General features: G+C 40.4%; 1 protein-coding gene across 1 annotated transcript in view; it reads right to left on the reverse strand.

Moving 5' to 3' along the window:
* The window catches only part of CPA5 (carboxypeptidase A5), a 49,525-nt gene that overhangs the window by 19,656 nt on the left and 3,220 nt on the right, over positions 1-26,649 (reverse strand). The gene's annotated exons all lie outside the window — the stretch shown is intronic.

The raw sequence follows: 26,649 nt of genomic DNA on the forward strand, positions 1-26,649 counted from the left end.
ACATCGAATCCTCCATCTCCAGAGAAAGATGAGAGAAGCCAGAGGCCCAAGGAAACCACTCCTTTCCTCCCTCTTGCTACTCTTTTCTCTGTGCTCCTTCTCCCTCCCCATCCACTCACACATATCCTCCTTGCACAGAAGGATGTGGACACCACTGAAACAATGCCGTGTTTAGACACAGAGCTGGGTGCTCACTTCCTGTCTAAAAGGTCTGGGGCAATTGACCTCATCTCTCTAAGTCTCAATTTACTCATCAGTCAAATGGGGTTAATAAAATCTCTCCTCCCTACTTCACAGGATTTTTGGGGGGTATTAGATGAGACAACTTGGGTGAATTGGCTTGGCAAAGCCTGCAAAATATAATGTCATTATCTCAAAGCATTTAGCTCTTAGTCACAGCTGCATCTTAGCTCAGGACTCCAGTTGCAGTGGAGAGAAGAAAATAGAAAGGGGAACAAAGGAAATGTCTATTCTATGAGAAGGAATTCAGTGAAGAGTCCCTTTTCTCTATCTTCAGGTGGTCACCATTATGCCAGGATAGGTAGTGCATTTTCTGCTATACATGAAGGTCACTGCAGTCATTATTATAGTTCTCAACAGAGAGCAGAGTCAATTTCTCAGTGCTGCTGAAGCCCCACACAGCCCCCTTTACAGTGTGGGAACAGTAGGAATAAAGCAGAGGCCAGCACACAAAGCAGTCATATTAGAAGGAGAAAGTGAAAGATGATGCCTGAATGGTAAATGATGAATCTAACAGAAAATCTGCAGGAGGTGGAGGAGAGGCAGAGACTAAATCCAACAAAGTTGTTCAGCAGAGGACATCAACAAAAGGCCACTTAACTGTCACTGGCGATTCTCAGAAGCCCCCCCTCCCCATCCATGCTTTCCCAGAATGGCCAATTAACTGGCCATGTGTACAGAGAGGGGAGCTCTTTTATTGAGAGAATGCCCTGCTCCCACACCCCGCTGGACCTACTCCATTATCTCGTAGTTCAGCTGTTCAGACATGCCAAACTCTCCTAGAACCCTGGCTTTGGGAACTCTCAGACTGAACCATTAGCAAAGGGTTTAAGGACCTAGAAAAGAAAGCAATTAGGCTTTCTACCCAAGTAACATTCAGCTTCAGTTAGAAATAGGAATAAAAGAATGTATTAGTAAACAATAGCTCAGGAATTTAAAAGAAAGAAAAGTGAGATGGTGCTAGTCACCCAAAGTACCCAGCATCTTCTTGTTCAAAAGCACCATTATAAGTCACTAATAATAAGACAATCCCTGCACTTGGTTTAGGGGTGGGGAGAGAGAGAAAGAAAGACTGAGAGCAAGAGCAAAAGAGAGACAGAGGAGCAGTTAAGAATTCTTGAGAATTCTAAGGCAGCACTTCCAGTAGAACTTCCTGTGATAATGGAAATGTTCTATGTCTACAGTATCCAATGGGATAGCCACCAGTGGCTAGTGTGAGTGAGGAATTTTAAATTTTAATTAATTTTAATTAATTTTAATAATTTAAATGGCCACATGTGGCTAATGACTGCCGTATTAGACAGCATAGTTCTATGGGAATTCACCAGCCCTGTCTCCAAGGCTGGATCTGAAGCAGAGACACACAGCTGTGTTTGATCTAATACCTAATATTGGCTTCTCACTCAAAATTAATTACTCATTAATTAATTTTATTTTTAGACATTAAAATAACTAATTAAGTAGACATTATTTACTCAATAAATGTTTACTGAATACCTACTATGGGCCAAGCACTTGCTAAGGTGTGGGAAAAAAACAGAGCGATACAGACGTAGCCCTTAGATTTCTAATGGGGTAAGTAGACAATTAAGTTAAAGAGCATACAAATAAGTGTGAAAATATAGCTGATGTATGTGCTCTCAGGGGAAGGTACAACATGCCAGGAGGATGGGTAACATGGACTCCATGTAGACTGAAGAGGCAGGGAGAGTTAACCTAAAGAAGTTGTTAGAAGGACTTTAATCTCCTGCAGGTGAGTGGGCAATCCTGCCCAAATGAAATAACTAAAATGCTAGATAAAATATTTTTAATAACAACTTTTCTTAACACCTCACTGGGCTGGCATGAAAGTAAGAATCTACAGATCCCATAAAGGAGTAAAAGAAGTAAAAGCAGACTTACCTGAGAGGTAAGCAAACATGTCCCCTGAAGAGTAGATAGAGGTCTCTCAACCCTAGAGTTCTTGATCTTCCTCCTCAAAGAATATACCTTGTATCTAGGATCATTTTCCTCCTGCTTGAAGTATATATCTAAATTCTTTCTTTAGTGAAGCTCTCTGTTTTTATTTGTTTGAAAATTCTTTATTTGCTTCTTTTTTTAAAAAATATTTATTTATTTATTTGGCTGTGCCAGGTCTTAGTTGCAGCATGCAGGATCTTCCTTTTTTTTTTTAGTTGCAGCATACGGGATCTAGTTCCCTGACCAGGGATCGAACCTGGGCCCCCTGCATTGGGAGCACGGAGTCTTAACCACTGGACCACCAGGGAAGTCCCTATTTGCTTTCATTCTTGAAAGAGTCTCACTGGTTATAAATTCTAGGTTGATTATTGTTTTTCTCTCAGCACATCGAAAACATTATCACTTTTGCTGTTAAAAGGTAATCATTTAGACACATGTATAATGTGTCTAAGTATAAATTTCTTTTGGTTTATCCTGCTTGAGATTGGATTACTGTACCTGGGGATAGCTCTCTCTCCACTATTTTCACAAATTTCTCAGTCATTATACTTTTTTTTTGGCTGCGTTGGGTCTTTGTTGCTGTGCACGGGCTTTCTCCAGTTGTGGCGAGCGGCAGCTACTTTTCATTGCCGTGCACGGGCTTCTCCTTGCGGTGGCTTCTCTTGTTGCGGAGCCTGGGCTCTAGGTGCACAGGCTTCAGTAGTTGTGGCACGCGGGCTCAGTAGTTGTGACTCATGGGCTCTAGAGTGCAGGCTCAGTAGTTGTGGCACAAGGGCTTAGCTGCTCCGTGGCATGTGGGATCTTCCCGGACCAGGGCTTGAACCCATGTCCCTTGCATTGGCAGGTGGATTCTTAACCACTGTGCCATCAGGGAAGCCCCCATTATACTTTTTAACGTTGGCTTTTTTCCAATCTCTTTATTATCTTCTGGAATTTTGATATGGTGTATGTTAGGTGCTCTCATTCTATCCTCCAAGACTCTTAGTCATTCTGTTATATTTCTATTTCATTTTATCTCTGGGCTACAATCTGGATAATTTACTCGTATTGAATATTGTTTCTTTAGCCCAGTTAACTGATTCTCTCATCAGCTGAGTTTAATCTGTAATTTAATCAATCCCCTAAATTTTAACTTTCAACTTACACAGTTCATCGATTCTAAAACAACTTTTTTCCAGATTTTAACACCCCTGAAATCCAGGAGCATCTTATAATCGGTGGCATCTTGAATGATAATTGTCAGTGTTTTTGACGACACATAAAATTATGGCTCATCTTATGATCAATCTTATTTTATAGTCAACATAGTATGGTATTCCTTTTTCATTTTTTGGAAGTTCTATTTTATTCTTTTCGAGACCAAATGACTTGAATTTCTTACCTATTTTAGAACTTCTTGTTTGTTTTTTTTAAAACTTATAAAACTTGGACTTCCCTGGGGGCACAGCGGATAAGAATCCTCCTGCCAGTGCAGGGGACACATGTTTGATCCCTGGTCCAGGAAGATCCCACACGTCGCGGAGCAACTAAGCCTGTGAGCCACAACTACTGAGCCCATGAGCCACAACTACTAAAAGCCCACGCACCTAGATCCCATGCTCCGCAACAAGAGAAGCCACCACAAGGAGAAGCCCGCGCACATCAATGAAAAGTAGCCCCCGAGGGCTTCCCTGGTGGTGCAGTGGTTGAGAATCTGCCTGCCAATGCAGGGGACACGGGTTCGAGCCCTGGTCTGGGAAGATCCCACATGCCGCGGAGCGACTAGGCCCGTGAGCCACAATTACTGAGCCTGCGCGTCTGGAGCCTGTGCTCCGCAACAAGAGAGGCCGCGACAGTGAGAGGCCCACGCACCGCGATGAAGAGTGGCCCCCACTTGCCGCAACTAGAGAAAGCCCTCGCACAGAAACGAAGACCCAACACAGCCAAAATAAATAAATAAATTTATTAAAAAAAAAAAAAAAAAAAAGTAGCCCCCGCTCGCCACAACTAGAGAAAGCCCGCACGCAGCAACGAAGACCCAACACAACCAAAAATAAATAAATTTTTAAAAAATTAAATCTTTAAACTTATAAAACTTAATAATCTTATATTATGTGTCAGATAACTGCAATATCTGGAGACTTTGCAAGTCTATTTCTACTGCATATTATTTCTGCTGGTTTTCATTCATGGTGCATTTTTTTCCTGTGCTATTTCTCTGTGAGCCAGTCATTTTCTTTGGACCTTTATCTGTGGAATTGCTTTGAGGCTTAGATTGAAGTTGAATTCCTCCAGAGAGGATTTGCATTTACTTTTATGAGTTGCCTGGGGGGCACGTCCAACCTGAGACCACTCTAAATTAAATTAATTTGCTTGAGTTATTTTGGACTACAGAGTTAGCTTAAATTTAGACCACAGACTCATGTAGGGGCTTACTTATTACGGTTATATAGTCTCAGGAGATATTTTTCTCTGGATCACTTAACATCAGGATTTTAAATCCTGCACAATAACAGCAGATTATTTGCAAGCGGGTAATCAGAGTGTTTTAAGGTCCTCTGCTGGAACAAAGGTTAGACAGTGATACTTTTCTAGACTTAGGTTAAGTATGCATGTTCAGATTGCTAGAGTAATAACTTCCAAACAGGTAGAAAGGGTAAAGATGAAATGAAAAACAGGGGGAAAAATAAATCAAAAGAAGATAGAAAGGAAGGTGGGAAAAAAAGGGGGTGTTAAAAGTAAGACAAATGGAAAGAACATAAAAAGAAGAAACTTACCTAAATATATTTCAGTCATACTAAAAGTAGTTTTAACTCTCCAGTACAAGACAAAAATTATCAGAATAGATTCTTTTTTAACCTAGCTATATGTATTCACAAGAGCTATGCTTAAAGCATTAAGAACAAAGAGAAACTAAAAGTCAAAGGTGGAAAAAAGATATGCTAGGTAAATGTTAACCAAAAGAAAATATCTGTAGCTTTATCAATATAAGATAAAATAGGGCTTCCCTGGTGGCGCAGTGGTTAAGAATCTGCCTGCCAATGCAGGGGACATGGTTTCGAACCCTGGTCTGGGAAGATCCCACATGCCACGGAGCGACTAAGCCCGTGAGCCACAACCACTGAGCCTGCACGTCTGGAGCCTGTGCTCCACAACAAGAGAGGCCGCGACAGTGAGAGGCCCGCGCACCGCGATGAATAGTGGCCCCTGCTCGCCACAACTAGAGAAAGCCCTCGCACAGAAACAAAGACCCAACACAGCCAAAAAATAAATATAAGTAAATAAATAAATGTATTAAAAAAAAAAAAAAAATATATATATATATATATAAGATAAAATAAACTTCAAGGCCAAAGGCATTATGAGAAATAAGAGGGTCACTACATAATAATACTACTTTCAATTTCCCAAGAATTTTTAACATATAAAAATATTCAAGAATAATTCTAACAAATAATGTGCAATCCTTCCTGGAGACAATTATAAAACTTTATTGAAAAATGCTAAAATTCTAAATAAACCTGAAGATATACCTTATCCTAGGACAAGAAAATTCAGTGTCATAAAATTACCCATTCTCCCCAAATAGATTTAGAGATTCAATATAATGCCAGTCAAAAACCCAACAGGACACAACTTCATGTTTATATAAATGTATATGAAAAAATAAAGGTCCTAAGAAGAGTCAAGACAATCTTGAAGAACAAAGTAAGAGAACTTTCCGTATCAGACATTGAAACATATTATAAAACTATAGTAATTGAGATGGTACAGTATTGGCACAGATAAATAGAACATAACATGGAAATAAACCCACGCATATTTGGAAACTTAATTTTTTGCAGACTTAGCACAGTACATCGTGGTGGAACAGAAAGACTATTCAATAAACGTTGCTGAGACAACTGTAGATCTATATGGGGGAAATGGAATTAAATCTCAATCATACCATATACAAAAATCAATTCCAGGTAGATTAAAATACTTAAATGTAAAAGGCAAAACTATAACACCCTCAGAAGACAACATAGAGAATATTTTATGACATTGGGATAGGTAATAATTTTTCTAAATAAGATGTGAAAAGCAAAAAAAAAACTATAAATTTCCCATAAAGAGAAAAATGGATAAAATCAACTACATTATAATTAAGAACTTCTCAGCAGAGAGTAGAAAGTAAGCCTCAACCAGAGAGGACATATTTGTAACACATAAAACTGGAACAAAATATCCATGATATATAAAGAACATCTGTGAATCACTTTTTTAATGGGCAAAGAACACAAAAGTCCATTTCACAAAAGAGGACTCACAAATGATCTATAAACATGTGAAAATTATAATTAGTCAGGGAAAATAAAATTAAACCACAGTGAAATTACCATATCATACTACCAATGTCAAGAGTTAAATGTCAGTCAATACCAAGAGTTGGCAAGGATGGGGGCAGCAGCACCTCTCATCCACTCCTGGTAGAGCTTTAAATTGGTGAAATCACTTCAGAAAACACTTGTTACCTAATGAAGTTGCACATCCTACACCCTAACAATTGCACTCCCAGCTATATGCCCTGAGGAAACTCATGTACATGTGCAGCAAGATATATGTCCAAGATTGGATTTCTAAAATGGAGATGTAGTTGTAATACAACAGAGCAGAGGAAATGAACCGACTACAACTACATGCATCCAGCAGACGAACCTCAAAACCATGATGTTGAGTGAAAGAAGCCAAAATGGAACACGCACTGTATGTTTCCATTTATATACATTCACAAACAGGTAAGACTGAGCAATATATTGTCTAGGAATATGTGCACAGCTGATAATTACAAGGAAAAGGAAGGAACTTATTAGCGTGGATTTGTGGTTTCATCTGGGGAAGGGAAGGGAGTGCAATGAGGAGCACCTGCAGCCTTCTAAGGTGTGTTTGTTCTTGTTAAGCTGAATGGTGGGTAAAAGAGAGTTAATTATATTTTTAACAGGCTATGAAAGCTTTACACAGGCTCTTGTAGGTATGATATACTTCACAATAAAATGTATTTTAAAGGAAATATGGGAAAGCTAAATTCTTATTTTTCATAGTGAGAAATCAATAGAAAAATGCCTAAAACTGAACAAAGCAAGAGGTAGCAATATAAACACCGTATCTAGGTTTATGCATGTGAATGTCAAGGCTAAAAGAATTCAGTTTGGTTGTTGCTGGAGAGCAAGACATGGGAAGAAGGAATGGGGAGCAGGACTCGGCTGCTTTTTATAATAAGTCTTGCAGACCTGTTGGACTCATTAAACAATGAGCCGTATAATTAATTTAAATAAAAGTGAAGTTTAAAAAGTGGCGTCTGATACCTAGGATAGTCAAATGCATGGAGACAGAAAGTAGAGTGGTGGTTTCTGGGGTCTGGTGAGGGAACAGGGTCATGGAGGGTTAGTGTTTAATGGGTACAGAGTTTCAGTTGGGGAAGACGAAAAGATATGGAAATGGATGGTGCTGATGCGTGCACAACAATGTGAATTTCCTCAATGCTACTAAACTGCACACTTAAAAATTATTAAAGTGGTAAATTTTATGTTATGTATATTTTACCACACACAAAAAATTAAAGCTCAAAAAAAAAGAGAGTGGAATTTGAGCTAAGTCAGGGAAAGTATGAAGGAGTTAACCATCCGAGGCAGGGTGAAGAGGTTCCAGGAAATCTGATTCTTGCCCTGAATCCTTTCTTCATTAAAGGTATTAATTCCCACTTCTGGTTGGAGACCTCCCTAACGGTCTCCAGAGATCACGTGAGGTGCTCCAATATTTGCAAATAAAACTCCCAAACTAAATTATGTTTAATTTCCAGAAGTCCCCTTTGGGTGCTTAATGGAAATAAATATATCAAATGTAATCTTAAAAAACAGAAAAACAGGAGTATCATCACTCACACTGCAAAAGGATTCTTTGACTAACAAGAGGATTTACTACAATTTCTTAACATTCCTCCCCCAGGACACTCAAAATGTGATTTAATTAACACAAAACAGGCTTATCCCACCTTCCAGAAATATGCCAAACAGGTGCTTTCAAAGGAAATTGAGAACTGAAAATCCAAGAAAACAATGACCCACCAAAAGGTGGGTTAATGCTGCTCTAGACTAGTTTCTAAATCAACTTTATCATTGAAAAGTCCCACACTGGGGTCATTCCAGCAAGGGAAGCTGTAGCTGACCGACCATATCTCCATCACATCTCATGCTTCCCCCTATCATCACACACCATATAAATTCTATTTCTTCACAAGCATCAGTCTAACACGAAACAAGCTCATCGTGGGCTGGGGCTGTGTCACATTCATCTGTGTGACCCAAGAAACCCTGCATACAGCCCAGGCACTGCCCAGGACCTACTTATTGATGATCTGTTGATCCACTCATCCTGCTAACTGCCCAAAGCCTAGGGGAACAAACCTTGCTTTCCAGGCCTTTGCCCTTGCCTGTTCCACCAGCTCTGCATCCACCAGCTCAGAGCTCCTAAATCTTTGCTCTGTCCTGCTTCCCACTTTTAGTTACTGGACCCCTTTCTCACCACCCACAGAGACCTCACATGGTATCATACTTAAATGCAACCCTCCAATACCAGGGTCTTGCCTTCCCCTTCCCCAGAACTGGCGTCCACCCCCAAACCTAGGCCCAACAGTTGATGACAGACTCTTGGGCCACCCTCTGCCACATGGATGCCTTCGCTTGGACACCCAGCTGGCCTCCTCTCTATTGCAGCACACCCACCCTCGTCCTCACTGGTCCAGCCACCTACCCGGGAGACCCCAGCTCCAGCCCACCTCCACCCAGTCCCTAAAGGGGAGAGGGTTTGCCCAGTGACATTCCCTGGCCCTCAGCCCACAGCTCTCACCCCACTGTGGCTGAGGGGCTGGCCATACCAGGACCACCCAGCCAATGATGGTGAGGTGCCCCAGACCACAGGCCAAGAGCCTGCTCCCAGTGAGGCGGAGGGTTGGCAGCCACCACCCAAGAGGCCACTTCCTACTTTTCGGAGGAAGGGCACCTGCAGGCCAAGGGGTGCAGCTGCAGCCAGGAGCCAGCCCCTGGTGCTGGGGAGCCGCACATACAGCCCCATGAGGAGCTGGGGAAGTCTCCACTGTGTGGAGGAAACGCAGAGGTGACCAGACACTTTTCCTGTCTGTGGGCCAGCAAACTCTTTCTGGAAAGGACTAAACAGTAAATATTTTAGGCTTTGGGGGGCCCACGAGGCAACATACAGCAAGTATTCTCACTGCATAGTCTTTCTTATATTTAAAAATATAAAGAGCTTTTGGGCTGTACAAAAATAAGTGGATCTGGATTTAGCCTGCAGGCTGTAGTTTGCCCACCCCAGTCTAGTTGAAGAGCCAGGCATTCACTTATGAGACTATTGGAAACTATTAGAAAGCTCAAGGGAAATCAGAGACCACAGTTAGAAGCATTCTTCAATCAAAGCCAATGATCTCCAAAGTGAGGCATTTGCTCTTACCGGGGGGAAAGAAAGAAATTAATAAGACTTCTGGTGTATATATTTTTTTAATTAATTAATTAATTAATCTATTTATTTTTGGCTGTGTTGGGTCTTCATTGCTGCCTGCGGGCTTTCTCTAGTTGCGGTGAGCGGGGGCTACTCTTCATTGCGGTGCGCTGGCTGCTCATTGCAGTGGCTTCTCTTGTTGCGGAGCACAGGCTCTAGGCATGCGGGCTTCAGTAGTTGTGGTGCATGGGCCTAGCTGCTCCGCGGCATGTGGGATCTTACCAGACCAGGGCTCGAACCCGTGTCCCCTGCACTGGCAGGCATATTCTTAACCACTGTGCCACCAGGGAAGTCCCTCTAGTGTATATTTTAATCTCATCCTTTTTTATTTCAATTTTTGTTTGTGTTTTATAAAATACATGATATCAGTACAATGGTATTTATACAGAATTTATAAATATGTAATTACATATGTTGGGTGTGACATGCTAAAAACTTTTTAATTGTAGGAGGGCAGGATGAAAAAAATCTGAAGAATGCTGGCCTAATGATCTGGCACCAATTTTGAAAAGTCTCATACTGTCATGACTTTATTTCTGTAAGTACCTCTTCTCTTACATAGCGTTGGGTGGCAAAATCTGATTTTTTTAAATTAAAACTTATTTAAATCAACGTTGACAGATACTGGAGGATTTCCCTATCTTTGAAATCAATGTATTATGAGGGGGGGTACTATTTGAGCACTGCTGTGAGCAAGGTTATGCCTTTAGAATCTGATGTCTGGTTGAGATTTTGAATCTTTGCTGCTCCTTTTTGTCATGTGGCATCAGAACAGTCTTCCCCCATAACAGGCCTTTGGGATCAAGAATTTTAAGACTACTGCTGGGTCCATGTTTACTTCAGGCTCTCCTTGACTTATTTACATAGTAACACTTCTTGTACGTGCTGAACTCAGCCTCTGTACAACAGCAGACTTTTGTGCAACAGAAGACAGCAATTGGGGGGATGGGGTGCTGCCTGCCAATTTAGCTCCTCACCTTACTTGATTTCACCTAAACAGAGCTGTTTGCACATTTTGCCCAGATTTTTAAAAAATTAATGGAAAATGGAAAACTGAAATTTTTAGTGCCAATTTTCAAACAGTTGAGATAAACTTGATGCAACTGAGATAAAGATGGAAAATAAACATTCTGGAAACAAATAGCCTCACTCGAACATTCATTGGAGTAACCTAGGTAACTAGGTATTGATTTGGACAGGAAAAGATTAAAACTATAAAAGATGTTGTCAAGAACTCTGAAAGGTCAAAATTTTTACCCTGACTTCAAGTTAATAAGGTGGCTTGCCACCGTTTCCTGGATGCCAGCAGAAGACACAAAACCCTGGGTCACAGACAAAGAACTGTATTACTCATGGCAATATCAGCATTTGTGCCAGTTCCCTGAGTCCCATTTTCCACAAAGAGGGTCAGGTGACACCTGCCCAGGCAGTAGGTTGAATTATAGGAGAGGAATCCTGAGTGTAGGGAACCTTAAATCTTCTATGATTTCTATTCTTTTAAATTTGTTAAGTTTTTTTGTTTTTGTTTTTTTTTGCCATGCCGCAGCTTGCGGGATCTTAGTTCTCCAACCAGGTATCGAACCCACGCCCTTGGCAGTGAGAGTGCGGAGTCCTAACCACTGGACTGACAGGGAATTCACAAGATTTTTTTTTTATGGCCCAGAATGTGGTCTATCTTAGTGAAAGTCCGTGAGCACTTGGGAAGAATGTGTATGCCACTGTTGTTGGATGGAGTGTTCCATAAATGTCAATTAGATCAAGTCAATTGATGGTGCTGTTCAGGTCAACTATATTCTTTCTGATTTTCTGCCTGGTTGACCTAAAAATTACTGAAAAAAGGGTGCTGAAATTTCCAACCAGATAGCAGATTTGTCTATTTCTCCTTGCAGTTCTATCAGTTTTTGCCTCATGAATTTTAACACTCTGTTGTTAAGTGCAAACATGCTAAGAACTGTTATATATTCTTGGAAAATTAAATCCTTTATTGTTATATAATGCCCCTCTTTATCCCTGATAAGTTTCCTTTTTCTGAAGTCTGCTTTGTCTGAAATTAAGACAGCTACTACAACTTTCTTTTGATTAGTGTTAGCATGGAATAGCTTTCTCCATCACTTCACTTTTAACATACCTGAACCTTTATATTTAAAGTGGGTTTCTTGTAGATGACTTAATAGTTGGGTCTTCTTTATCCAGTCTGACAATCTCGGTCTTTTAATTGGTGTATTAGACCATTCACATTTAAATTTTTTACTGATATAGTTGGAGTAATATCTACCACGTTTGTAACTGTTTTCTATTTATTATACTTGTTTTTGTTTCTTTTGTTCCCCTCTTTACCTGCCTCCTCTGGTTTTAACTGAACATTTCAAAGAATTCCACTTTGTCTTCTCCCTTGGCATATCAAGTATGCTTCTTTTAAAAATTATTTTAGTAGTTGCCCTAGAATTTGCAATGTACACTTTTAACTAATCTATGTCTGCCTTCAAACAACACTACTTCACATGTGGTGTGGGTACTTTAGAACAGGTGTCCCCAACCCCCAGGCCACGGACCAGTACTGGTCCGTGGCCTGTTAGGAACTGGGCCGCACATCAGGAGGTGAGTGGCAGGCGAGCGAGCAAAGCTTCATCTGTATTTACAGCCACTCCCCATTGCTTGCATTACCACCTGAGCTCTGCCTCCTGTCAGCATTATGGTGAGTTGTATAATTATTTCGTTATATATTACAACGTAATAATAATAGAAATAAAGTGCATAATAAATGTAATGCACTTGAATCATCCCAAAACCATCCCCCCACCACCCCGGTCCATGGAAAAATTGTCTTCCATGAAACTGGTCCCTGGTGCCAAAAAGGTTGGGAACCGTTGCTTTAGAACATTCCCAGTTTCTTCCTCTTACCCCTTATAACATTGCTGAAATACAGTATATTTCACTTATCCATAAACTGTAATCTCATTGTTACCATTTTTAAACAGTTATCTTCTAGATCAATTAAGAATAAGAAAAATAAAATATTTTATTTTACCTTCATTTATTCCTTCCCCCTTCCTTTCTTTATGTAGATACAAATTGTTGACCTATGTCATTTTCCTACTCCCTGAATTCCCTCAGATTTTGTTTGTCTGGGAAAGTATTTCTACTTCACTCTTTTTTAATGTTGATATTTATTTATTATTATATCTTATTATATAAGTTTCAGGTGTACAGCATCATAATTCAACATCTGTATACACTACAAAATGATTATCACAAGTCTAGTTACCATTCGTCACCATACAGTTGACCCCCTACCCTCTATTTCACCCACCTCTCAACCCCCTTCCCCTCCGGTAACCACTAATTTGACCTCTGTATCTATGAGTTTGTTTTTGGTTTTTTTTGTTTGTTCATTTGTTTTGTTTTTTTAGATTCAATATGAGTGAAATCATATGGTATTTATCTCTGACTGAGTTAATTCACTTAGTTCATAATACCTTCATGATCCATCTATGTTGTTGCAAATAGTAGGATTTCATTCTCTTTTATGCCTGACTGTATTCCATTTGGTATATACACCACATCTTCTTTATCCATTCATCCATCAGTGGACACTTAGGTTGTTTCCATATCTCGGCTCTTGTAAATAATGTTGTAATGAACATAGGGGTGTGTATATCTTTTTGAATTGTTTTCATGTTCTTTGGATAAATACCCAGAAGTGAAATAGCTGGGTCAAATGGTAGTCCTAGCCTTAATTTTTTGAGGACCCTCCAATAGTGTTTTCCATGGTGGCTGCACCAATTTACAGTCCCACCAGCTGTGTATGAGGAATCCCTTTTCTCCACATCTTCTGCAACATTATTTCTTGTCTTTTCAGTAATAGTCATTCTAACAGGTGGGAGGTGATCTCTCATTGTGGTTTTGATTTGCATTTCCCTAATAATTAGTAATGTTGAACATGTATTCATGTGCCTGTTGGCCATCTGTATGTCTTCTTTGGAAAAATGTCTATTCAGGTCCTCTGCCAATTTTTTAATCAAAGTTGTTTGTTTTTTGTCGAATTATATGAGTTCTTTACATATTTTGGATATTAGCCCCTTATCAGATATATGATTTGCAAATATCTTCTCCCATTCAATAGATTGCCTTTTCATTTTGATGACGGTTTCCTTCACTATACAGAAGCTTTTTAGTTTGATATAGTCCCATTTGTTTATTTTTGCTTTTGCTTCCCTTGCCTTTGGAGTCAGATCCACAAAACATCACTAAGACGTCACTAGATGTCAATGAGGTTACCACCTATGTTTTCTTCTAGACATTTTGTGGTTTTCGGTCTTACATTCAAGGCTTTAATCCATTTTGAGTCAATTTTTGTGTATGGTGTAAGATAGTGGTCTAGTTTCATTTTGCTGCATGTGGCTATCCAGTTTTCCCAACACTATTTATTGAAGAGACTATCCTTTTTCCATTGTATGTTCTTTGCTCCTTTGTCATAAATTGTCCTTATACATATAGGTTTATTTCTGAACTCTCAATTCTGTTCCATTGATCTGCGTATCTGTTTTTGCCAGTACCATATTGTTTTGATTACTATATCTCTGTAGTATAGTTTGGTATCAGGGAGCATGATACCTCCAGCTATGTTCTTCTCTCTCAAGACTGTTTTGCCTATTTGAGTCTCCTTCAGTCTCAAGGGATAATCTCACTGGGTAGGAATTCTAGGTTTGTGGTTTTTTTCTTCAAAACTTTAAATACTTCATTCACTCTCTTCTTGCTTTCACAGTTTCTGACAAGAAGTCCACAGTAATTCTTATGCTTGTTTCTCTATAAATAGTAATTTCCGCCCCCCCCTCGCTTTCAAGATTTTCTCTTTGTCTTTATTTTTCTGCAGTTTGAATACGATGATTATTTTATTATACTGAACAGTAAACAAATCTTTCCTTCACAGGGAACGTTATCTCTGTCTTCCAAAGCTATTTATTGTTCTAACAGCCTTGAAAAGATAATCTGGATGTGCAGAAACATAGAGATCCATGGAGAATTTATCCATGTATAAAACACTGTGAAAATGGCACTGGAAATTGGGTTCAAAACAGTGTCCTCGGGGGGAATTCCCTGGCGGTCCAGTGGTTGGGACTCGGTGCTTTCACTGCTGTGGGCCTGGGTTCAATCCCTTGTCAGGGAACTAAGATCCTGCAAGTCGCCTGGCACAGACAAAAAAAAAGTGTCCTCAGCCTTGGTTGTCCATTAGTATCACCTGAGCAGATCTTTACAAACCAATGTCCACAGATTCTGTTTTAATTGGTCTGGGATGGAACCTAAGCATCACTAGTTTGCAAAAGCCCCCAGGTGATTCTAACGTATAGCCAGGGTGGAGAACACTTGTCTAAAAGATGATGAGGTGAGGTGTAATTAGTAAATATATTTTTAGCTCAGTGCTTCCCAAAGTTTGCTGGGCATGTGAATTACTTGAGAATCATGTTCAATGCAGATTCTGATTCAGTAGGTCTGGAGTGGAGCCAGAGATTCTGTTTCTGACAAGCTCCCTGGTATTGCCTGATGCTGTCATTTGACTTTGAGTAGAAAGGTTTTGGCTCACTGGGAATACACTAATTATAATCTGTGTCTACTGCTAAAATTTCATATACATACATGTTCAGGAATTTATCATATATGAAGGGAGAAGGCAGCCTGACTCTGGAAGATGGTTTTGCAATAGAGTGAGGCCTTTCGGTTCCCGGGACCACAGAAATACCTTGGGTACTGAGATCTTGAGAAATTTGACAGACACTTCAGGGTGTTAAAAAAACAGATTTAGAATACAGGGCCATTAAATCCTAAGCAACAACTTTACTCTGAACCTTACATTGCTCAAATATTGATGATGGTAATAGTTGAGGACGAGTCCACAAATTTGGATCCAAGTGTCAGAGAAATAAAAAGTAAAATCCTGATATTAGTAGAGCAAACATTCCATCAAGTTTGGGCAACTCAGGGAAAAATTGATCAATGTGTTATTATTTCTCCTTCTATTGGGAGTAAGGAAAATTATCTGTGGACTGCCTCTTCTCAATCTTTTGGTTTAATTTCTAAAGGTTATGATACCATTGGCCTCTGAGACCACAGAGCTGGCACCTATATCCCTCCACCACCCTGCAGCCCTGGCAAAGAGTAGGAGGGAAACACCCTCTTCCAGGGCCGGTGCTATTCATCATCAGGCCTTCTCCAGCCTAGCAATTTGTCCACTTTCCAGCTTGAACAAATATCTTTCTGGCTACATGAGTCCCTCATCTGTTTTCCTGAGTAAACAGAAGGCTCCTAGACCTGCTGCCAGGCACTAGGGAGCCTGGAGGACATAAAGAAACATGCCTGTAAGATATTTATCCTATTGATGGCCCTGGGGCAGGAGGGAGAGAGGGAGATCTGGGGCCTTTTTCTTTGACATGCCTCCTTAACAAGTTAATACCTGTTCAACCACCAGCTGCCTCTAGAAGCATTTAGAAATACCACTTCACAATGATGAGATAGGTCATCCTTCCTCTCCCACTGGGCCTGACATCTCTGAGTTTTCTAATACAGATTTGCTGAAATGAGAGCAGGTCTTTGCTTTCCCTGACCTCTGTGCTTCTTACATCCATCAGAAAAGAACAATACCATAGCAAGGTACTCAGAGCTGAGGAAGGGAGACTGCCTCAGCCAGTTAGCTAAGTAGATCAGCTGACTCTGCTGCAGGTGTCACCAATTTGTGCTTAGGTACTGCGGACCCAAAATAAATAAAACCTTGGCTCCACCCTTGAGGGAATTATAAGCCCAAAATCTGGGTTAATGATTTTCTAAGGTTAGGCCAAGTTGTTTAAATACTCAGAGTATATCTACCTCCTTGTTGAGAGCAGTGGGCATTTTGTCATCAAGGTTTCAAGAGGCTAAAGTTAAAGATGGGAGTAGGTGGTTCTATAGGTTATCTAATCTCTAAGGGCATGAAGTCCCTAATGGATGGATATAGTGTCTTTGGTCCATTTCAGATGTTTCTTAGTATTAAAATATTGTCCCTTGATGACAATGTTGGGTGCAGGCACAGGGGGCAGACCCATGGGAACCACACAATGTCCCTCAATTGTGGTCATCATCAGCCAGCAATGGCAGCCAGAGAGGGAGACCTGGCTCCTGTTTCTTTCCTAAATTCCCTCTCATCACTGCAAACCTGGAAACTCAAAGGTTTCAGGGGCTAGGCAGATAATACAGGGCTGTGAGACCAAAGGAACTGGAGGAACTCTGTGCATTTTAAAAGCATTCAAATTGCTTTCTCAGCAGCAATCTCTAGAGCTGGCCTTGAGAATCTGCTTCACCATTTCCATCTGTCTATGTTTGGACATGTTACTTCACCTCTTTAATTCTTTGACTCCTCATCAGTAAATAGGGATAATAATACCCATCCTGCATATATCCCCAGGTGGTTGTGATAATTTAATTATCCAATATCTATAAAAGCATTTTAAAACTATAAATCATTACAAAAATGCAAGCAACTTAAACAATATCAAGTCTTCCTTATCTCTGAAGGTTTAATTTATGCTCTGTTTCTCTTAGAACTTAGGGACATACATTCCTATCTATTTTCCAGAATTCCACTGATAATATTTGTTGGAAAAAGTACTCTTTTTCTGCTGCCCTAACTTGTTGAGAGTATGGTTTATGCGATTGTTAACTTGCTGCCCTACAGCAAATCAAATCGACAAATATTTACTAGCTGCTGAGCTCAGCTTTGTAGGAAATACAAAAACTATGAGATTTTCTTTCTGCATTAAAGGAGCAAATTGCCCAGCTACACCGTGGTACCCATATATTCTAAGGAGGAAAAAACTGCCTATGCTCTCTGGATGCTCCCAGTACACCTGGAGCTTTACTTCAAATACAAGAAACAGCTGGTGTTCATGATTTAAGGCTCAATACAAATAGTAGGGAGAATTTATTTTACAAGCTATCTAGTTTGGCAAAATTCCAGAATTCATCAAATAGAAAGATAAAGATGATGGTAATAATGATAAAAATGATTCTTCAAATGGCCATCATCAAAAAATCTACAAAAAAAAAATGCTGGAGGGGGTGTGGAGAAAAGGGAACCCTCTTGCACTGTTGGTGGGAATGTAAATTGATATAGCCACTAGGGAGAACAGTATGGAGGTTCCTTAAAAAACTAAAAATAGAACTACCATATGACCCAGCAATCCCACTACTGGGCACATACCCTGAGAAAACCATAATTCATAAAGATACATGTACCACAATGTTCATTGCGGCACTACTTACAATAGACAGGACATGGAAGCAACCTAAATGTCCATCGACAGATGAATGGATAAAGAAGATGTGGCACATATATACAATGGAATATTACTCAGCCATAAAAAGGAATGAAATTGAGTTATTTGTGATGAGGTAGATGGACTTAAGAGTCTGTCATACAGAGTGAAGTAAGTCAGAAAGAGAAAAACAAATACCATATGCTAACACACATACATGGAATCTAAAAATGGTACCAATGAACCTAGTGGCAGGGCAGGAATAAAGATGCAGACGTAGAAAACGGACTTGAGGACTCGGGGGGGGGGGGGAAGGGGAAGCTGGGACAAAGTGAGAGAGTAGTAGCATTGACATATATACACTACCAAATGTAAAATAGATAGTTAGTGGGAAGCTGCTGCATAGCACAAGGAGATCAGCTTGATGCTTTGTGACAACCTAGAGGGGCGGGATAGGGAGGGTGGGAGGGAGGCTCAAGAGGGAGGGGATATGGCAATATATATATATATACTTATAGCTGATTCACTTTGTTGTACAGCACAGACTAACACAACATTGTAAAGCGATTACACTCCAATAAAGATATAAAAAAATTTTTTTAAAGATTCTTCATAGCTGTTCTTAAGATAGTGACATAAAAGAAGTGCAATCTACATAGGACCTTCCAAAACTGGAACATACCCTCAACTTCACCCAAAATAGACTTATAGCAGGCAGGGCCTTCCCAGCACCTGTAGAAATCAATGGTGACCCTATACACTTGACACAGTTGTGCTTGGAAGCTGGACCTGTGAAGGTTTCAGGCCAGGTTCCTTTGATTAATCCAGTAAAAGGGCATCAATATTTGTTTAACATAGGAAAGCTCCCACAGAACCCCAATATTTCAAAACCCAAATGATACTCAAAATGACAACATCCAACTAGTGCTTTTCTGTGAACTGTTGAGATCTTTAAGTCTCAAGATAAGTCTAAAGAAAACAAGGCTTCTATGGGACTTCCCTGGCGGTCCAGTGGCTAAGACTCTGCGCGTGCAATGCAGGGGGCGAGGGTTTGATCCCTGGTTAGGGAACTAAGATCCCACATGCTATGCAGCACGGCCAAAATAAAATAAAATAAGGCTTCTAATAAGGGAAAATGCCAATGTCCTGATTCATAAATGAATTTTCACCACTTGGTTAGAATAATAATTCAAGCTAACACATACTGAGTACTTCTACTTCCAGGTAAGGTGCTGAGGACTTTAATACATTAGCTTACTGAATTCTCTTGATAAGCTGTTGTAAGTATAGTCACTATTCTCATCTTAAAGATAAGGAAACTAGGGCTCCCAGAGGTTATATCATGGCCCAAGGTCACATGGCTGAGTTGGGCTATTTGGCTGCCCCTCACCACGTGTAACTCAGACAGAAGTGGATGTGGTCTGCCTTTCAGTCCCCAGGTGGCTGCAGTTCAATGAGTGGCTCTGGTTTCAAGTAGGCAGCACATGGATGACAGCTAATCCCATCTACAGCCATGGACAGTATCCCTCACCCTACCGGTTACTTCACAGAAGGTCTTCTTTTTGTCCCCAACAGGACTGGGTGTAAGACCTGGAAATGGCTCAGCAAGCCCCCTCCCCAGTACTTCGAAAAAGAGAATCTAAAATACTTTATTCCATTATCAATGGATTATCCCTTTTCCATCCTATTTAGTGTCCTTAATAGTGGAAAATTCCATGGAGACTGGTTTGATGAGGTACAAGAGCCTTTCCAACTGAAGTGTGTTTCAGAAATTTAAGTTGTGTCCATGAATGTTTATGACTTAGATCTTCTCTTTTTCAGTGGGGTCTTCACTTAGAGGACAGAAGATATTATTTGTCTTGGGCAAGAAACCTATTGCTCTTGAGATTTTCCACCTGTAAAATGGGGTTAATAACATTTAGCCCACATTTTCCACATGGTTTTGGGGAGTATAAAAAGAATGCAAAAAAGAGAGGTAAGAAGACTTTTATAATACAAGCCAGATGCCATCTTCTCTAACATTTCCAATCTAGAGGCCCCACCACCACCCATCACTCTCCTGACAGCAGCCAGTTTTCTTTTATTTATAGCAGCTCTCATTACCCAAATTAAAATTTTTATTTAATTGTTTACTTGAGAACTTCCTGTGTCTCCAAATACAATGAAATTCCATGCAAGAAAGGATTTTGTCTCCTTGTTTGTCATTGCATTGCCAGCATCTAAAACTGTCCCTGGCAGACATTAGACTCTCAATACATGCATGTTGAATAGTAAAACCTTTTTTAAAAAATATCTATATCTTTGTTAACATTTTTAAAAATTGGATTTCAGGTCCATAGAAATAGATTAAGTATAATCCTTGGTTAATGGCACGACTTCTTTGGTTATTTATTTAGCTGTTGAATTAGGTTTTTTCCCTGAAAAAAAAAAAGAAACATAACCTAAAACAAAAGCTAAGGTCCTTCATTTCACCATAGGGCCTTGACCCTTATCTCACCTCTGAGTCTCTCCCCATCTAAGGTAATCATCATTCAGAATCCCAGGTTCTTCATTTCCCTAGAAGTAGAGCCTGAGATGGGATTCTTGCTTAGGTGATTTACTGAGGGAGTTCTCAGGAGAAGGGGAGTTTGGGAAGCAGGGAGGGACAGGGGGAAAAAAAGCTAAGCAAGGATATGGAATCTGCTGGAGGCTGGATTCAGAGCTGTCAAGCATACACTGAACCACAGCATTCAATCTACCGTGAAGTAAAAGACTAGCTGTTTGTACCCCGAGTCAGGCAGTCATTGGCTGACGTGTGGGGAGGTGATAAAGAGAAAGCAGGTGCATGGCTTCCTAGGTAAGGCAGGCCCCATTTGGCTAAGGACAATTCTCCAGAGAAGGATGGGGCCTTGAGCTGTGGATAGGCAACACTCCTAGCAGCTGCGGATGAGTGCACTTGACTGGAAAAAGGGGTCTGAGCATGCCTACTATACCTTGCTTCCCTTCCCCCAACCCTTTTTTACTGAGTTATAGCTGATTTACAATATTATATGTTTTAGGTGTACAACAAAGTGATTCATAATTTTTAAAGATTATACTCCATTTATATTTATTATAAAATATTGGCTATATTCCCTGTGTTGCACAATATATCCTCGTAGCTCATTTATTTTATACATAGTAGTTTGTACCTCTTAATCCCCTACCCCTATCTTGTCCCTTCGCTCTTCCCTCTTCCCTCTTCCCTCTCCCCACTGTTAACCACTGGTTTGTTTTCTATATCTGTGAGTCTGTTCTTTTTTGTTATATTCACTAGTTTGTTTTATTTTTCAGATTCCACATATAAGTGATAACATACAGTATTTGTCTTTCTCTGTCTGACTTATTTCACTATTGCTTCCCTTTTTTACACAGTTTTATCAAATTTTATGCCTTCCTTATAAGTGTATGTGTATATATAAATTATATTTATATATATATATATATATATATATATATATATATATATATATATTTTCCCAGTTATTTGGAACTTTCTAGAAAGGAAATCACACTAAATTTTGTTTTGACTGTAGTATAATATTTCAGTATGTGAAAATACCATACTTATTCACCCATTCTCCCACTGGTGGACTTTTAAGTTGTTTTTAGGTTTTTGCTATTATGAACAGTGTTGCTGTGAACATTCTCATTTATGTCTCCTGTTGAATACTACAAGAATTTCTTGGGTTTATGCCTGGGGTGGAATAGGTGGATCATAAAGTATGAACTTTAGAAGATAATGCCCAACTATTTTCCAAAGTGATTTTACTAAGTCACACACCGACCAATAATGTATAAAAGATCCTATTATCTACCTCCTCTCCAACTTTTTTTTTTAATAGATCTTTATTGGAGTATAATTACTTCACAATACTGTGTTAGTTTCTGTTGCACAACAAAGTGAATCAGCCATATACATACACATGTCCCCATATCCCCTCCCTCTTGAGCCTCCCTCCCACCCTCCCTATCCCACCCCTCTAGGTCATTGCAAAACACCTAGCCGATCTCCCCGTGCTTTGCTGCTGCTTCCCACCAGCCAACTATTTTACATTCAGTAGTGTATGTATGTCGATGCTACTCTCACTTCGCCCCAGCTTCACCCTCTCCAACTTTTTGACTTATGTAAATTGAATGAGTTTAAAATGGCATTTCATTTTGGTCTTGATTTGTACATCTTCCATCAGTAATCATCTCTTCCTGTTTTTATCAAAATACTTGTTACCTCTTAAGTGAAATGCTTGCTCATATCTTTTGTCCATTTTTCTATCAGATTATTTGTTCTTTTCTTACTGATGTGTAGGAGTTCTTTGCATCTCCTTCATCTGTTGAGTGTATTATGAATGTTGTGACTATCTTCTCCTAGTTTGCAACTTTTCTCTCTTCATGGTGTCTTTTAATTAATAGCTCTTAATTTTATTATAGTCACAGATATTCTTTTATGGCTTTTTAATGCCTTGCTAATAAATCTTTCTCTTAAGGAATCTAAAGGACAATCTCAATCTTGGGGGTGGGCAGGGGGGTTCCACAAATAGAGCCAGGTTACAGGCGAGTCACAGAGGCAAGCATTGTCAGGTCTACTGAGGCATTGTCTGGTCTGAGGCAGCCCTGACTAGCCAGCACAAGCGACCAGCTGGCTGGCAGGTGTGTTCTGGTTATAGAATTGGATGTATCATGCTATTAGAGCTGGATACCATTAAAAATTCTAATCATAGACTGTAATTAACTTTCCTTGCCCTGACGCCCTGCTCACTAAACAACCTTCTGATTATAATTTGGCTTCCCATGTATCTTTGCCTACAGGGAGAGAATGTACTGTTCAGGCCGACGTGAGGATCCAATCCACTAAACAGTTACATGCCATGATGTAAGTTAATAAATTCGTATTCTGATTTTATCATCTGCCTCATCTGAGCCCTGTAGGCGTGAGTCAGCATCCCCAAGTCTAATCAATATGGATACAGAGAATATCAAGCCTCTGAGCTGAAAAACTAAGAACTAGACCCAGGACCAGAGCGAAATCACCAAGGTAACATTACCCTGGAGGCCCCTCGGCCTGATGGAGAAGGCCTTCCTACATGTCATGTGATGTAGACAGGGATTAAAACTGACTTTTGACATTATAAAGAGCTGCATATTCAAAACCATGGCTTGGTTCCATTCAGGTGAAGGCGAAGAATAGAGGATGATCAGGAGACTCATATTGAATATTTATTGGCTTATGAGCACACACCAGATGCTGCACAAATCCTAGGCAGAAGGATAAGATTTACAGACATGTTTGAAAAAGGCAAATTAAAAAAAAAAAAAGAATAAAGAAAAAAGGCAGATGGTACATGCTAAGGAGGAATGTAGCAAGAGGAGCCTGACTGATGAATCCTTGCTCCACCTTGGTACTCATGGTCCAGGATGCAAAATAGAAAAAGGCAACTTTAAAGACCAAAAACAAAAACCAGGAGAAGAAAACACAAGGTACACCAGAGAACAAATTGTAGTGTGCCGGGGCAGGGAGATTACCCAGGCTGGAGGAGTGATTTAGGACCAGTAGGGTGAGAGAAAGATCTTTGAACTAAGTTCAAAAGGCAAAGTAGAGGGGAGCCCATTAGGACAGATAGGGATAATTTAGCAATCCTGCTATTAGATCACCACTTCATCCAGGGTTTCTGAGTGAGCAGTACCTATAAAGACACAGATCCCCTTCTGGGATCCCAGTTACACTGAATAATAAAGAGAAGAATGTGATCAGAACTGTAGTATCTGGGAATTTTTGGCCCAGTGATGAGAAGTGATCCTCTACTTTGTATTCAGACTAAGAATAAATAAACAAAAACAGAAAAGGGGGATGACCTATACTGATGACCCTTCGGGATTTATTTTTCAAAGAAAAATATGTTCAAGAAAGGTGAGATGTATTGAAGGAAATTATGCGTCATCTTCGAGACCAATCTAAAAGACAAACATTATCTCCCACAGCACTTCCCTTGGGGCCCCCACCAGAGCAAGGTCATGGGCGTGGCTAGATTGGATGAGGCTACAGAACCATTTCACATATCCTTTTATTCTAAAAATGAGGTAGAGACAGGCCACCCAGGAAGGGTTGATCCCAAGTGTGGCCTGCCCACCCAGCTATGTGGAAGGAAAGGCATACAAAGGGCTCAGTGAAACAGCAGGACCAAAATACAGCAGGGTGGCAGAAGTGCTTCTCTAAGCACACCACCAGAATGCACAAACTTCAAGGAAGGGGGCTGGAGAGGGGCTGACCTGTGTTCTCTACAAAGCCAGAGGGCTCTGACTCACATGTGAAGGAATAAGCTCCCTTTAATACTGGCCTCAGTGTGTGTGTGTACATGTGGATAAATAAATGTAGACAGAGCGGGCTCTCTTCTAGGAGAGGTTGTCCCACACATGCTCCATGATGGTCTTCAGCCCCAGCCAGGTCTCCTCTGTAGTGGGGATGATCTGGTTGGCTGGCAGGAAGAAGCCATAGTGCCCAATATCTCTCAACTCGAAAGTGAATGCATACTTGATGCCATTATCATATGCCCAGTCAACACTGCTGCCACTAGCTGGATCTGTTAAGTCAAAAGAGAAAACACCTTTGAAGCCTAGTTCCTTTCAGGATTAGATGGGAAGGGGCCTGGAGCTCTGCCCACCTGTGGTTCCTTAGGGATCTACAGTTATTTCTAAAAGTCATCAGGCCTACAGCACATAAACACTGGCCTGATCCCTATGTCTCAGACTGTCCTGCACCATGAGGGTCTTCACTAGTCTCAATCCAAGAGATTTTAAATCCTCATTTCCATCTTGTCACCAACTCACTGTGTAGACTCCTTCAGGTCACTGGAAGCAAATCTTTAGAGAGTGTGGCAGCCAGCCTCCAAGATAGCCACGATGATCCTTGTCTCCTGGTACTCACATCCTTGTGTTGTGCCCTCCTACACTGGACAGGGCCAACTTGACCTGTTTTTCAGGAGACTGCAGAAATGAAAGTGCGTGCCCTTCAAAGCTAGGTGATAAATATCATGGCTTCTGCCTTGCTCTCTCTTGGATCACTGGCTCTGGGGAGCCAGCTGTCATGTTGTAAGGACACTCAAGCAGCCCTATAAAGAGGTCTATGTGGTGAAGAACCCACTGCCAGTAATTAGCCCTCACTTGCCAGGCATCTGAGAAGAAGATCCTCCAGCCCCATCAAGCCTCTAGATGACTGTAGCCCTGGAAGACACCTTAAGTGCAACATCCTGAGAGTCCCTGAGCCAGAGCCACCCAGATAAGAAGCTCCTGAGTTCCTGACCCACAGAAACTGTGTAAGAAAATTAATGTTTATTGTTTTAAGCTGTTAAATTTTAGGATAGTTTTTTACATCTCAAGAGATAACTGATACACAGAAAGAAGCACAGCCCTTGGGACTTCCCTTTGCCGAAAGGCAAGAGGCCTGTTTTCCTGCTTCTTCCAGTCAAACTCTACCAGAGGAGAAACTGGTTAAAAGTGCAAAGTGTAGATGATACTGAATAATAAAATAACAATGTAATAGCAGCTATCATTTGTTGAACATCTACCATGAGCCAGTCATCATACCGTAAAGTTTACATTTATGATCTCATTTAATCTTTAAGAAGCCAGTGAGATAGGTAATACTGTCCTTGTTTTTCAGATGAGAAAATCCAGGTTCAGAATGAATAATTTATCTAAGAAAATATAGATGGAAAATGGCAAGGCTGGAATTTAAACCCAATCCATCTGATGACAAAGCCCATGCTTTCTTCAACCGACTTGGGGTCCATTTATTATATAATATATATGTCTGTTAAATGAAAATATGGGTCCCTTTGTTTTTCCACTGTTCCTAAGGGTTGTTTCTCATGATACTATTTGTGATTTTCTAGAGATGCTGCTTCTGCTGCAATTACATGCTCCCAGAGGTTGTGGAACAGGCTCTCCTATACTCTCTGAAATTCTTATGTAATTCCCACAGCCTTTCTCTATACTGAGAAAAATGCTGAATAAAAAAACAGGCAATGGCACCAGAAGTTTCTAGAAGTTATTTACATGGCAAGCTCAAGTATTTCAGAACAGATTTTAAATTCAGGAAGGGGCCAAGAAGACCTCTGCTGAGCAAAGTGATCAGGTTCATGAACTTCACTTTACTTGGGTCCCTGCTAAGTCTACCTACTCTTTTTTTTTAAAAAAGCACATATGGGGGACTTCCCTGGTGGCACAGTGGTTAAGAATCCGCCTGCCAATGCAGGGGACATGGGTTCGAGCCCTGGTCCGGGAAGATCCTACATGCCATGGAGCAACTAAGTCCCTGCGCCACAACTACTAAGTCCGCGTGCATAGAGCCCGTGCTCCGCAACAAGAGAAGCCACCGCAATGAGAAGCCCACGCACTGCAACAAAGAGTAGCCCCCTCTTGCCGCAACTAGAGAAAGCCCATGCACAGCAACGAAGACCCAAATGCAGCCATAAATAAATAAGTAAATAAATAAATTTATAAAAAAAGAAAAAACACATATGGGAACATACTAATAACACTGTTCTGTACACTGTATTTTTCAATTAACATTTGAAGATTATTCCCTATTAGCACATACAGATCCACCTCACTCATTTAAGGG

The sequence above is a fragment of the Balaenoptera ricei genome, chromosome 9, assembly GCF_028023285.1.
Source record: "Balaenoptera ricei isolate mBalRic1 chromosome 9, mBalRic1.hap2, whole genome shotgun sequence".
In the NCBI taxonomy this organism is placed as follows: domain Eukaryota; kingdom Metazoa; phylum Chordata; class Mammalia; order Artiodactyla; family Balaenopteridae; genus Balaenoptera; species Balaenoptera ricei.